The sequence below is a fragment of the Tasmannia lanceolata genome, unplaced genomic scaffold, assembly GCF_043159265.1.
Source record: "Tasmannia lanceolata isolate RefF3 unplaced genomic scaffold, GAP_Taslan_0.1 ptg000001l, whole genome shotgun sequence".
In the NCBI taxonomy this organism is placed as follows: domain Eukaryota; kingdom Viridiplantae; phylum Streptophyta; class Magnoliopsida; order Canellales; family Winteraceae; genus Tasmannia; species Tasmannia lanceolata.
This window is the reverse complement of record NW_027518678.1, coordinates 7,175,629-7,188,506: the sequence shown is the minus strand read 5'-3', so window position 1 is coordinate 7,188,506 and position 12,878 is coordinate 7,175,629. Positions and strand designations below refer to the sequence as shown.

The following is a 12,878-nucleotide window of genomic DNA, read 5'->3' as shown; positions in this document are numbered from 1 at the left end:
TCGAGAAAAGAGGCACCGTTCACAAACGGGCTCAAAGAGGGCATGAGATTTTTCATGAACTTGAATTTGACGTAAGTTGGATTTGTTTGAATCGGGGATTGGTTTTGATGAATTTTTTATTTTTGGGAAATGAGGTACCGTCCGCAAACGGGCTCAAGGAGAAGACGAGACCATTCACAAACGGCCTCGAGAAATGAGGCACCTTTCACAGAAGGGCTCAAAGAGGACATGAGATTTTTCATGAACTTGAATTTGACGTAAGATTGGATTTGTTTGAATCGGGGATTGGATTTGATGAATTTTTATTTTTGGGAAATGAGGTACCGTCCGCAAACGGGCTCAAGGAGAAGACGAGACCATTCACAAATGGGCTCGAGAAATGAGGCACCGTTCACAAACGGGCTCGACGACACAAGATAGCTTTGATTGATGAATTCAACAATGAAAAATTTAGAGATTTTTATGAATTTGAATTTGACGTAGGATTGGATTTTTTGAATTGGGGATTGGATTTGATGAATTTTTGATTTTTTGAGAAATGAGGCACCGTCCACAAACGGGCTCAAGGAGGACATGAGACCATTCATAAATGAACTCAGAAAATGAGGCACCGTTCACAAATGGGCTCAAGGAGAAGACGAAACCATTCACAAATGGACTCGAGAGATGAGGCACCGTTCACAAACGGGCTCAAGGAGAAGACGAGGCCATTTGCAAATGGGCTCGAGAAAAGAGGTACCGTTCACAAACGGGCTCGAAGAATTTAGAGATTTTCCATGAACTTGAATTTGACGTAAGATTGGATTTGATGAATTTTTTATTTTTTTGAACTCAATGAAATCGGGGATATTATGGATCGTGCCCGACAAAGATGTTGGAAACTAGGACTTTGACGAATGATGAAACGGCAAACCTTTGGAACGAAGAACCATTACTAGCAAGAATGGATTAGGAACATTTTTATGAAACTTCAACAAGATTTTTCTCAAAGAGACTGCTGGTCTTGTCTTCTGGGGATTTTGATAACTGAAACCTTGAACAAGACATTTGAGATTGGTAATTTAGAACAACGACTCTCTTGGATATTAACATGGAAAAGCGGGATCTGCTTCTTGACAGGTGTTTAGATAAACATTTCTTGACCAGGATAACTAACCGGAAGGGAATTATGAATTTGAATGGTTCATCTTTCTGAGAAATTGGCTCAACCACCATTGCATCTGAGGTTCTTCCAAGCTTAAGGTGCCTTCCTGGGGTATGATCTTTTTACGGAAGCTGGGCTTTCTGATGTTTCTACTTCTGAATTTTTCTGAGCTGATCTTCTTTGAAATGAAGTTGTTTGACTAAATTCTCGAGCTCTTTCAGGTATAATTGCAGGGAGCTGCCTAGGCCTGGCCTCCTTCACCAAGACAGTTACATCATTTGGACATAGGAACGACAATTGACTCTTTCTAAAGAGAAAACTTAGATGAAAGGCACTACTCAAAGGATTGAGCAGCCCTGAAGGAGTGAACTTAGAATAATAAAGATTGACTGACTATACTGACAAACATAGTGATGCTTCTGACTTAGTTAATGTTTTGTTTGGTAAGTCTATCCTTTCAAGGAATAGTTTTTCAATTGGTAAACACCGGACTTCTTCCTCGAAACAGTAATGCCTCAAGAATTTAATTACGACCCCTAAGATTGCTTAGCTTCAATGCCCCCAGTTTTGAGGATATCACTTGAATTTGCTTGAACTTCAGTTGATCTTCAGTCTTGATACCGGCTGTTGCCTTCTTATACTGATTCTCTTACCGTGACCAAGTCACCTCTTCAGGGTTTTTAACTTGGCGGACCGCGCTAGCCTTAACTTTTGCCTGAACCACCTTTCTAGGTTTTCGATCCAGCAGGCTATCCCCTTAGCTTTTGCCTAAGCCGCCCTTTCGGGTTTTCAACTTAGCAGGGGAATGATCTTAAATTTTGCCTAGACCGCCCTTTCAGGTTTTTAGTCTAGCAGATCTTCAAACTCCGTTATTTTTCTTATTCATCATCATTTCATTTTTTTATTGTATCTCAGGACCTAGCTCATTAGTTCTGAACACCAGAAGGACTTTTATAGGTAGGATAGGGCTTTTCAAAGAATGGCTTAAGGCTCAACAAAGATTTCGACCGAACCTGTGAACAGGTCGCCTACATATCCCAAGGTAGGAATCAGGTCGTGTGTAGTTCAGGGCGAATGCCCCTAGTTTGAAGATAAATTGTTTGATTTTTTTTTTCCTTTTTTTCTTTTCTTTCTGGAACAATTAACTTCTCTTCTTTTGGAACTTGTCCCTCTCTTTTTTTTTTTGAAAGGATTGAATTTCTTTTCCTTTTTGAATCGACCGAACTCGGTTCAACCGAGTTGCCTACGTACCCCAGTATAGGGATCAGGTCTCGCGTAGTTCGGGGCGAATGCCCCGAGTTTGATGGGTTTTCAAGAAAATTTGATTTAGGCTCGAAGGGTTTGCAAATCGGTATTCATTGGGTTTTGATTTTGGGATTTAATCGGCCAAAGGAGGCCTTTCGATGTTCAGATTGGGAATCGATCTAGGTTACTAGAGTCTGTCTGGTACTGATTATTTATTTCTTTTTTTTCTCTTTTTTTTTTTTTCACGGAGTTTGACGGCATTTCCAGGTAAGATAATGGATTTTCTTCTTTCAAGATTCTAATGCGTGCTTTCGGCTTTCATAGAGCGAAACTTGTTCTTCGACATCCTCCATCTATGGATTTGTAACTCTTGATATCTGATGATCACTTTTCAATGCTTGCTCTTGAACTTCTTATCTCGAATTTGATGGCTTCATGTTATGAATTTGAGAACCAAGGTCATCGATTGGAAATATGAAAGTTGTTTCTACTCCATGCCCCTTGCATAGCATATGATATTCACTTCATTCATTTTCTTTGAGCTTTCCATCTATGTCTTGCCCTTGGTATCGGTTGTAGCTTTTCTAGACAATCTTCTTATTCTTGAAATAATTTTATCAATTCTTCACACTCTTTAGAGGGTAATGTATTTTCAATCGGCATTCACTGAATCAAAGTTTCAGTGCCAGTGTTTATCATTTCAATTTCATCTTTGAAAGGTTGGGATTGGCGCTCCTCCTCTCGTTCAAGTAATTGCTGTGACTCAAGTGGAGTTTCGTCAATTTTGTCCTCATTTGAAGAGGGAGTCTTATTTTAAGATCAGAAGCACACTTAAGAACAGACACAAGTGAACTTTTTGGAACTGACCGAAATTTTATTTAAAGAAAAGCTATTACATCAGACGACCTATCCTGAACATGCTCAGGATTCACAACTCTAAATAAGAAAGGGAAACAGAAGATAACTTGCCTGGACTAGGCATTGACCTTTAACTGTAAGACCGGACTCAACAATTATACTGACCATGATGACTGACTCAACATAAAATAGTAAGTGACTAAAACTTTAACTGCTGCAACTGTTTGGCGTTGAAGGCTCGGCGAAGGCTGGTTCGTTCTGAACATCATCATGGCTGATACTTTCAATTTTGGACAATGATGACTGATTCGCATAGGGAAATGCCCCTAGCTCAAGGATTCTGAGAGTGAACTCTGAAGGACTTAGCAAAATAATCTTGAAAAAGGTAGCCCCTAGAGGAGGAACAGACCAGGGGTACAAGCAAGATTGGATTATCTGGACCAGGCATGATCAGATCATGAGAACGCATAATCGAAAGATTGTGAGATTCTGCATCTGCCAGTTAGGGGATGGCATGAAGATACGATCGAATTGTATGACAGAAGAATGAAAGACGCACGATCAAGAGATTAGATGAGATAGCATAAGATTGCTTTCAACGGATAGATCATGAATGACTAATCCTATGAGATCTTTGGAAATGATGGGATTTATATCCTAACCCCAAAGGGAAAGTTTTTAATCTTGCACATTTTAACAGTGTGACCTGAAGGCATCAACCCTAATCCTAATCAAGCGGAGTGGAGATAGGATCTCAACTCATGACTTTGTTTGTGTACCTAGGACCGATCGTAGCCATTGGAAGATGGACTACGGTCTAATCTAGACACAAATGGGTAGGATATCCTAAACTAGGCTCACACATGTGATGCACATGTGTTCGTATACTACATGCATGTGTGGGTTAATCTAGGGGTAAGGCCAAGAGTTCCCTTAGCGCGAATCCATGTTCGATATACTGTACCAGTGTCCGGCGTATCAGTACGTGAACAATAGATCCGTTTACGCACCATAAAGGTACTAGGCTAAGGGTGGAATGCTTCTCTAGCACAGAGGCACCAGGTGATGAAATCCCAGTCAACCATGCTAGATAACACTCCGGGTTCCTAAAATAGGACGTGTGTGAATGTGAGATGCAAGGGTTTAGATGCAAGTGATGTAAGTGTGTGCAATAAGTTCGCGCAATCTATGATGCCTTCAGGTTTTGTTAAATTAAGTTCGAGTAAAATGTGATGAGAGAAAATAAAACAAGACAAACTAATCTAACAAGTATAGAGTTTTTATGAGCCAGTTAAATTAAATTCAAATGAATTATCTTTTGAAATTTTAATGAAGTTAGGTGGTCCCCAGCAGAGTCGCCAGACTGTGGTACCCTGATCCCGCGAGAGGGGCGTGGGGCGAGCCGCCGCGCTCTCTTCTCTTGGTCTCTCGTATCCACGCGATTGGCGTGTGTTTTTTAATTGTTGATTTTAATTCGTCTTTCCTGTGAACTTGGGATCACTAAGGCAATCCGAATTCCACACGAAAGAGACTGACAGAGTCGCCACCTAGATGTGGGATCTAGGACCCGAAATTAACCAGAAATCTAGACTCGCTACCTGGTTACGAGAATGGAAGGTATGGGGAGTTATCCGCCACATGCACCATTCCTGCCCGATAATCGGTCTTCGATTCCAAAAGCTAACTCTTTTAAATTTATTTTAAATGGCTCATTCAACTCTATGTTAATGTGCGAACTAAGTGACATGCATCCTATGATCTAATTTCAATGTGAATCCTAAATGTGTATCTTGATTTATTAATTTGTCTGGATTCAATCTAAGTGAAAGTTCTCCTAAAATTCTAATTTCATGGAAAGTCCTAAGTGATTTGATTAAGCATTTACAAGAAAATTAATATACAAAACACCACAATTTGTTTGTGGTGCCGACTCGCGGGTGGTATGCCATCAGACATCCAAGCTGCCTACGTACCCAAGCCTCACTGGGATCAGAGTCGACGTAGTTCGGTGCACCTAAGCTAAGTTACATATGCCTAACTCAACTAAGACACCGACCTAGACGGGATTGACTGTTTCAACAGTTTTAGGAGAAGTTATTTAATTCAAGTTGAAGATTTTATTATCTTAGGATTTCATCGAAGATGCTATATGATTCTTATCTAAATGCAAGTTGTCCCTTAGACTAATGCAGGTTAGCCTACATCCTAGTTTACTAGGCTTGTCCTATGGAAAAGATCGGGTGACTAGTGTAACTAAACCTATGGCACGGTTGCTATACATAGCAAACGTCCGTGATGAGGCTGGACTCCTGACTCTAGGACTCCCTAAAACCTAGGACTCCCTAAAACTTAGGACACGACACGACACGACACCAGTGTTCCTAAATTGGGCTCTAAGGGTTCCTAAAGGAATTTTGAATCCACCGGCTCTTGGGAATCTCGAATTCTTTTGGGTTTGTGGAAACTTTTAGAGTTTTCTTGAAGCTTTTATTATCTGAAGGTATTTAGTGTGTTTGGTAGCTTTTAAAGTTGTTTATTTAGAAGGTTTTAGTTTCATTTGAAATTTTTAGTGGTCTTTTGGTTAATGGCTTTTAACGGATTTTTATCAGTGGATTTTAAATGGGTGAATTTTAGTTTTGTTAATTTTAGGTTGGATGTATTTTAGATTAATGTCTTTCGATTTTGGTTTGGAAAATGACGTTAACACAACCAAGTTTTGACAATTGCACAAATTCGACAAACCATTGACCATTAAAAGATCTGACAAATGCAGCCCACTAAAACTGTCGTAACTCTTTAACCGCTTGGCCAAATTCAACGTACAAACATGCGTTGGAAAGATCTTTTATAGGGCTACAACTTTGTAGTTCTCCATTGTTTGTAAATCTGTGATTTAGAGGTTCGAATTTGTGTTGCAAACAAAAGGACAGCAACATTAAACTGGAAATGCCTAAAGGTGTGCCGCAACCATTTTGGACTTAACTTTTTAACCGCTCGCTGTCTGATCTAGCACGAATACTCGTTGGAAACGGCACGAAAATATCTACTACTTTGTAGTTAACCATTTCCCACGATTCTGTTGTTTAGAGGTCGAAAAATCTGTTTAAAGTCTAACAGCTAGCACTATGACGGGAATGATATTGGCACCCCCATGTTTTCTTTTGATAGTTCTTATTTTTTTAGTGATTAAAAGACGGTGAATATGAAAAATGGCTTGAATGGGCCTGAGATTAGATTCAAATGGGATGTTTGAAAAAGGGGTTGTTTTTATCTACTTGGCAAGGTGGGGTATGGATATTGGGTTCTTGAGATTGAGTGGGGGCTGTTGTTATCAAATTGGAGTGGGGGCTGTTGTTATCAATTGAAAGATGGAGGTTTTGTAAGCCAAATTAAATGGGTTTTGATAATTCATGTAAAATTCAAGTTTTCTTTCTTGTAAATGTTCAAAATTTTTAATGAATTGTTTTCCCAAAAGAAATCTAAATTCCCTAACAAGCCAATGATTTCAACATCCCATCGCAAATAGGTTCTAATGACCCTAACACATTAATTATATTTAGCATAAGTGAGAACATGACCAAGGCCAAACTAGTACAAAATTAAACATGACATCAACCAAAATATACGCAAAACAACACTCAATCCCACAAATATAGAAAAGAAAATAAAATTCCAAAAGACATACCTTTTTGTAGACGATATTCCATGCAAACTTATGGAGAAGAGGGATTTGGTCTAGAGAGAGGGCTTGAATTTTCTAAGAGAGGGGTTCTCTCCTCTTTTCTTTTTTTTCCTCCCTTTTCTTTGGTGAGATGAGAGGGTATTTATAGGAGAATGGGATAGGAGGTTAGGTGAGGTTAGGTGAGGTTAGGTAAGGTTAGGTGAGGTTAGGTGATGTTAGGTGAGGTTAGGTGAGGTTAGGTGAGGTTTGGATGGTTATGATGGGAGGAGAGGTTAGGTGAGGTTAGGTGAGGTTTGAATGGTTAGGATGAGAGGAGAGGTTAGGTGGTTTTGGATGGTTAGACCCAGGTCATGATCTGCCATTGATCTAACGATTTACGGAAATCGGGTCTCGGAATGGAATCAGGGTCCGGGCTATGAAGTGACCCTAGCTTATTTTGTCCCGATTGATGATCCGTAAAGTCAGATCAAGATATTAATGACCTAAAACATATAAATCAATGATAGAGGGGGTTCTCACATGGATTTAACACACTAATTTATTTGTTGATTAAAACAAAACAAAATGGGGTGTCTACAGGTAGGTCTGTAAAATGCTAGACCAAAGCGCGAGTCTAACTATTTCCATCATAACTCTCAAAATACTTGGAGATTTCCGTCTCCGTTTCTTCCGTTTTAAACTACTCTTCGACACCTTCGAAATGGAACAAATTTCAATGAATTTTGAGTTGAATTTAGTGAGTTTTGGTCAATCAATCGGAGGTAGGTCTGTAAAATGCTAGACCAAAGAGCGAGTCTAACTATTTCCATCATAACTCCCAAAATTCTTGCAGTTTTCGTCTCCGTTTCTTCCCTTTTAAACTACACTTCAACACCTTCGAAATGAAATAACTTTCAATGAATTCCGAGTTGAATTGAGTGAGTTATGGTCAATCAATCGGTGTTAGGTCTGTAAAATGCTAGACCAAAGCGCCAGTCTAAATATCCATCATAACTCTAAAAATACTTGCAGTTTTTCATCTCCGTTTCTTCCGTTTTAAACTACACTTCGACACCTTCGAAATTGAATAAATTTCAATGAATTCCGAGTTGAATTGAGTGAGTCATAGTCAACCAATCGGAGTTAGGTCTGTAAAATGCTAGACCAAAGCGCGAGTCAACCTATTTCCATCACAACTCTCACAATACTTGGAGTTTTTCATTTCCGTTTCTTCCATTTTAAACTACACTTCGACACCTTCGAAATTGAACAAATTTCAATGAATTCCGAGTTGAATTTAGTGAGTCATGGTCAATCAATCGGAGGTAGGTCTGTAAAATGCTAGACCAAAGCGCGAGTCTAACTATTTCCATCATAACTCTCAAAATACTTGGAGTTTTTCGACTCCGTTTCTTCCGTTTTAAACTACACTTCGACACCTTTGAAATGTAACAAATTTCAATGAATTCCGAGTTGAATTGAGGGAGTCATGGTCAATCAATCGGAGGTAGGTCTGTAAAATGCTAGACCAAAGCGCAAGTCTAACTATTTCCATCATAACTCTCAAAATACTTGGAGTTTTTCGTCTCCGTTTCTTCCGTTTTAAACTACTCTTCGACACCTTCAAAATGGAACAAATTTCAATGAATCCCGAGTTGAATTGAGTGAGTCATGGTCAATCAATCGGAGGTAGGTCTGTAAAATGCTAGACCAAAGCGCGAGTCTAACTATTTCCATCATAACTCTCAAAATACTTGGAGTTTTTCGTCTCCGTTTCTTCCGTTTTCAACTACAATTCGACACCTTGGAAATGGAATAAATTTCAATGAATTTCGAGATGAATTGAGTGAGTTATGGTCAATCAATCGGAGCTAAGTCTGTAAAATGCTAGACCAAAGCGCGAGTCTAACTATTTCCATCATAACTCTCAAAATACTTGGAGTTTTTCGTCTCCGTTTCTTCCGTTTTAAACTACACTTCAACACCTTCGAAATGGAATAAATTTCAATGGATTCTGAGTTGAATTGAGTGAGTTATGGTCAATCAATCGGAGTTAGGTCTGTAAAATGCTAGACCAAAGCGCGAGTCAAACTATTGCCATCATAACTCTAATAATACTTGGAGTTTTTCATCACCGTTTCTTCCGTTTTAAACTACACTTCGACACCTTCGAAATGGAACAAATTTCAATGAATTCCGAGTTGAATTGAGTGAGTCATGGTCAATCAATCGGAGGTAGGTCTGTAAAATGCTAGACCAAAGCGCAAGTCTAACTATTTCCATCATAACTCTCAAAATACTTGGTGTTTTTCGTCTCCGTTTCTTCCGTTTTAAACTACACTTCGACACCTTTGAAATGGAACAAATTTCAATGAATTCCGAGTTGAATTGAGTGAGTCATGGTCAATCAATCGGAGTTAGGTCTGTAAAATGCTAGACCAAAGCGCGAGTCAAACTATTGCCATCATAACTCTAATAATACTTGGAGTTTTTCATCACCGTTTCTTCCGTTTTAAACTACACTTCGACACCTTCGAAATGGAATAAATTTCAATGGATTCCGAGTTGAATTGAGTGAGTTATGGTCAATCAATCGGAGTTAGGTCTGTAAAATGCTAGACCAAAGCGCGAGTCAAACTATTGCCATCATAACTCTAATAATACTTGGAGTTTTTCATCACCGTTTCTTCCGTTTTAAACTACACTTCGACACCTTCGAAATGGAACAAATTTCAATGAATTCCAAGTTGAATTGAGTGAGTTATGATCAATCAATCGGAGGTAGGTTTCTAAACCGCTAGACCAAAGCGCGAGTGTAACTATTTCCATCATAACTCTCAAAATACTTGGAGTTTTTCATCTCCGTTTCTTCCGTTTTAAACTACACTTCGACACCTTCGAAAGGGAATAAATTTCAATGAATTCCGAGTTGAATTGAGTGAGTCATGGTCAATCAATCGGAGGTAGGTCTGTAAAATGCTAGAGCAAAGCGCGAGTCTAACTATTTCCATCATAACTCTCAAAATACTTGGAGATTTCCGTCTCCGTTTCTTCCGTTTTAAACTACTCTTCGACACCTTCGAAATGGAACAAATTTCAATGAATTTCGAGTTGAATTTAGTGAGTTTTGGTCAATCAATCGGAGGTAGGTCTGTAAAATGCTAGACCAAAGAGCGAGTCTAACTATTTCCATCATAACTCCCAAAATTCTTGGAGTTTTTCGTCTCCGTTTCTTCCCTTTTAAACTACACTTCAACACCTTCGAAATGAAATAACTTTCAATGAATTCCGAGTTGAATTGAGTGAGTTATGGTCAATCAATCGGTGTTAGGTCTGTAAAATGCTAGACCAAAGCGCCAGTCTAAATATCCATCATAACTCTAAAAATACTTGCAGTTTTTCATCTCCGTTTCTTCCGTTTTAAACTACACTTCGACACCTTCGAAATTGAATAAATTTCAATGAATTCCAAGTTGAATTGAGTGAGTCATAGTCAACCAATCGGAGTTAGGTCTGTAAAATGCTAGACCAAAGCGCGAGTCAACCTATTTCCATCATAACTCTCACAATACTTGGAGTTTTTCATCTCCGTTTCTTCCGTTTTAAACTACACTTCAACACCTTCGAAATTGAACAAATTTCAATGAATTCCGAGTTGAATTGAGTGAGTTATGATGAATCAATCGGAGGTAGGTTTCTAAACCGCTAGACCAAAGCGCGAGTGTAACTATTTCCATCATAACTCTCAAAATACTTGGAGTTTTTCGACTCCGTTTCTTCCGTTTTAAACTACACTTCGACACCTTTGAAATGTAACAAATTTCAATGAATCCCGAGTTGAATTGAGAGAGTCATGGTCAATCAATCGGAGGTAGGTCTGTAAAATGCTAGACCAAAGCGCGAGTCTAACTATTTCCATCATAACTCTCAAAATACTTGGAGTTTTTCGTCTCCGTTTCTTCCGTTTTAAACTACTCTTCGACACCTTCAAAATGGAACAAATTTCAATGAATCCCGAGTTGAATTGAGTGAGTCATGGTCAATCAATCGGAGGTAGGTCTGTAAAATGCTAGACCAAAGCACGAGTCTAACTATTTCCATCATAACTCGAAAAATACTTGGAGTTTTTCATCTCCGTTTCTTCCGTTTTAAACTACACTTCGACACCTTCGAAATGGAATAAATTTCAATGAATTCCGAGTTGAATTGAGTGAGTTATGGTCAATCAATCGGAGTTAGGTCTGTAAAATGCTAGACCAAAGCGCGATTCAAACTATTTCCGTCATAACTCTCATAATACTTGGAGTTTTTCATCACCGTTTCTTCCGTTTTAAACTACACTTCGACACCTTCGAAATGGAACAAATTTCAATGAATTCCGAGTTGAATTGAGTGAGTCATGGTCAATCAATCGGAGGTAGGTCTGTAAAATGCTAGACCAAAGCGCAAGTCTAACTATTTCCATCATAACTCTCAAAATACTTGGTGTTTTTCGTCTCCGTTTCTTCCGTTTTAAACTACACTTCGACACCTTTGAAATGGAACAAATTTCAATGAATTCCGAGTTGAATTGAGTGAGTCATGGTCAATCAATCGGAGGTAGGTCTGTAAAATGCTAGACCAAAGCGCGAGTCTAACTATTTCCATCATAACTCTCAAAATACTTGGAGTTTTTCGTCTCCGTTTCTTTCGTTTTAAACTACACTTCGACACCTTGGAAATGGAATAAATTTCAATGAATTCCGAGATGAATTGAGTGAGTTATGGTCAATCAATCGGAGGTAGGTCTGTAAAATGCTAGACCAAAGCGCGAGTCTAACTATTTCCATCATAACTCTAAAAATACTTGGAGTTTTTCGTCTCCGTTTCTTCCGTTTTAAACTACACTTCAACACCTTCGAAATGGAATAAATTTCAATGGATTCCGAGTTGAATTGAGTGAGTTATGGTCAATCAATCGTAGTTAGGTCTGTAAAATGCTAGACCAAAGCGCGAGTCAAACTATTGCCATCATAACTCTAATAATACTTGGAGTTTTTCATCACCGTTTCTTCCGTTTTAAACTACACTTCGACACCTTCGAAATGGAACAAATTTCAATGAATTCCAAGTTGAATTGAGTGAGTTATGATCAATCAATCGGAGGTAGGTTTCTAAACCGCTAGACCAAAGCGCGAGTGTAACTATTTCCATCATAACTCTCAAAATACTTGGAGTTTTTCATCTCCGTTTCTTCCGTTTTAAACTACACTTCGACACCTTCGAAAGGGAATAAATTTCAATGAATTCCGAGTTGAATTGAGTGAGTCATGGTCAATCAATCGGAGGTAGGTCTGTAAAATGCTAGACCAAAGCGCGAGTCTAACTATTTCCATCATAACTCTCAAAATACTTGGAGATTTCCGTCTCCGTTTCTTCCGTTTTAAACTACTCTTCGACACCTTCGAAATGGAACAAATTTCAATGAATTTTGAGTTGAATTTAGTGAGTTTTGGTCAATCAATCGGAGGTAGGTCTGTAAAATGCTAGACCAAAGAGCGAGTCTAACTATTTCCATCATAACTCCCAAAATTCTTGGAGTTTTTCGTCTCCGTTTCTTCCGTTTTCAACTACAATTCGACACCTTGGAAATGGAATAAATTTCAATGAATTTCGAGATGAATTGAGTGAGTTATGGTCAATCAATCGGTGTTAGGTCTGTAAAATGCTAGACCAAAGCGCCAGTCTAAATATCCATCATAACTCTAAAAATACTTGCAGTTTTTCATCTCCGTTTCTTCCGTTTTAAACTACACTTCGACACCTTCGAAATTGAATAAATTTCAATGAATTCCGAGTTGAATTGAGTGAGTCATAGTCAACCAATCGGAGTTAGGTCTGTAAAATGCTAGACCAAAGCGCGAGTCAACCTATTTCCATCACAACTCTCATAATACTTGGAGTTTTTCATTTCCGTTTCTTCCATTTTAA

The 12,878-nt window shown here is 38.7% G+C and overlaps 1 long non-coding RNA gene across 2 annotated transcripts; it reads right to left on the bottom strand.

Annotated features, from left to right (window-relative positions):
* Positions 1–3,242: 3,242 nt before the first annotated feature.
* On the bottom strand, positions 3,243–7,368 carry LOC143852345 (uncharacterized). 2 transcript variants are annotated; one of them, XR_013236856.1, is made up of 2 exons: positions 6,933–7,368; positions 3,243–3,742 (listed from the first exon to the last, which is right to left on the bottom strand). It is a non-coding gene; the product is annotated as an uncharacterized LOC143852345 (long non-coding RNA). The 2 variants fall into 2 exon arrangements; XR_013236791.1 differs by having other exon boundaries at positions 3,243–3,682.
* Between the last annotated feature and the right edge of the window lie 5,510 nt (positions 7,369–12,878).